The following is a 2,355-nucleotide window of genomic DNA, read 5'->3' on the forward strand; positions in this document are numbered from 1 at the left end:
GAGTCAGTACTGGGTCAAACCTATTCAATAGAACAACTGGTCGACACAGTCAGATTGACTAAGTCAGTTAAAAAAGTGAGTCAGATAAACTGACTAGGATGACTACTAGGTTTAATACTAAAGAATTGAAGTTTATACAATTACTAAACACTTCATTCATTCATTCATTCAAATATAATTCACAATTTAATCACAAACGCAACTAAAGCCTACCTGCAGTTCAGCAGTTCCAAGCTTTTACAACAATTACTATCTACTACTCTTTGATCACCATTCTTCATAAACTGAACTTCAGAAACACCACAACCAAAACATTACATACACATCGTTCTAACTGACATCCTCACCAGGTTATACTTAGCATTTCCACTGATCGTAGCCTCTACAGCTTCACCAATACTTCCACCACCAACCATTCAAAAGAACTTCAAACAATACAAAACTCAACAATAGCAACCAACCTATGATCTGTCTCAAATCAGATCAATCCAACACCACCAACTGTGCAACGACACCACAACTACCGCAACTCCATAACACAGTCCATATTCATTTCAGCTTAACATACTTACAACACCCTTAAAATCGTTAAATAGAACTTCAGCTCAACAACTTCAGGCCTGCGACTCAATTCCATTACCCATTCATCTTAGAACTGATTCATACATCTAAAACTCAGCAGTAACAAAACTCTGCAACCGTAATTCCAGTTCTGCAACACCAACACACCCCCTATAACAAATCTGTCAAATCAATTCAACACCATCATTACAAACGGTAATCTTCATTTCTAAATCACCAACTCAACTACAATTACAGCTCCACCACCAATACACATCTCCTCCCCTGTGACATTAACATTATCACCACCACATCTAATTCATCTCATCAATTCATTATGAGACCGTTTAAACCATGTATAAGTTATCACCACAATCATAAACAGCAGACCCAAGCAATGAATTCCAAACTCAAACTCAAATACATATAACTTAATGATAAACCAACTCTGCAATCTTAAATTCAACTTACCCTTTCATCTGAATCAGCCATGAAGATCGAATCAACACCCATGACAATCTCGTCACTTCCTTACAAGCACAATCAAACCCTAATTCCTCAATTCTCAATTTATGTTCTTCTTTGAAATCAAATCTTCAAATTAAACTCGTAACTTTTAACTTCACTTCATGTTCTTCAAAACCCATCATTTAATTTAATCCCCTAAATCGACAACTTCATCTGTTGATTCCTCTTTAAACTTCTTACAAACCCTAATTCTAATTTGGGGAAGAACAGGACGAACCCTAATTCTCAATTTCACCTCCAAACAGCTTCAGAGCTTTAATTCAATCTCAACCCAATCGTTCTTCATCTAACAACAACCCAAATCATCTCTCAATTCTACACAAACCCTACCATAAATCCTAACTTCGATTTACAGTAGCAATTCTATCATCATCTCATGTTCAATCAACCGCAACGTCATCACAAACGATCAGCTCTTGACATTTTCCCCTAATTTCCGTTCTCAAAATTACTCAGTCTTCTCACAAATTGACGAGCATGAAGAACAGAGGAAAGAGAGAAAGAAAAGAAGAATGAAGAAGAAAAAAGAAAAACAGAGAAGAAGAAGATAAATAAGAAAGAATAAGAGAAACTGATTTCTCTTTGACACGTATCTGGTGATAAGGCCAGCGACCAATGATAAAGGCACCTTCCCAAACGATAAGGGAAACCAGACGGTTTAAAGGAAAATGACTTATTTGTCCTTCATATAAAACTGATAATATCTTCTTCATCCGATATCTGATTGACACGCTCGAGTAGCCCATTCCGCGTAACTTTTCGAGATCTATTCAACGGTACTATTTTCGTATCTACATCGGATTATATTAATTCCTATTAATTAACTTTCTTGTTAAACTAATCGAGTTATTATCGCTAAATACTCACTTGACTATCGCTAGACCAGTCAAATAGCGTTGACGAGCTTAAGGGTCCTTACATTCCCCCCACCTTATACATTTTCTTCCTCGAAAATCGAATCATCCTTCTGGTCTTCAAAACTCCCCACCTTATAGAATAACCCCATCTCTTGTCCAAGTGCAAACAACATAAAACAAAGCACAAGCCTACATGGATTTCTACAACCTAAATCTAAAATTTGTAGCTCTAGGTTCAATTACGCTGATTTAAGTTCTATCAAATTGGAAAATCTAAGTTTCTTAAACTAATTGCTATTTTATAAAATACATGTCTCTAGTGACAAGGGAGACTCCTACGAATCTTTCTAAGTGAAATTATATCTATTGGATACCTAAAGAATTATACAAAACTTTTATGATCGGTCTT

Source organism: Papaver somniferum, unplaced genomic scaffold (genome assembly GCF_003573695.1).
Source record: "Papaver somniferum cultivar HN1 unplaced genomic scaffold, ASM357369v1 unplaced-scaffold_128, whole genome shotgun sequence".
Lineage (NCBI taxonomy): Eukaryota > Viridiplantae > Streptophyta > Magnoliopsida > Ranunculales > Papaveraceae > Papaver > Papaver somniferum.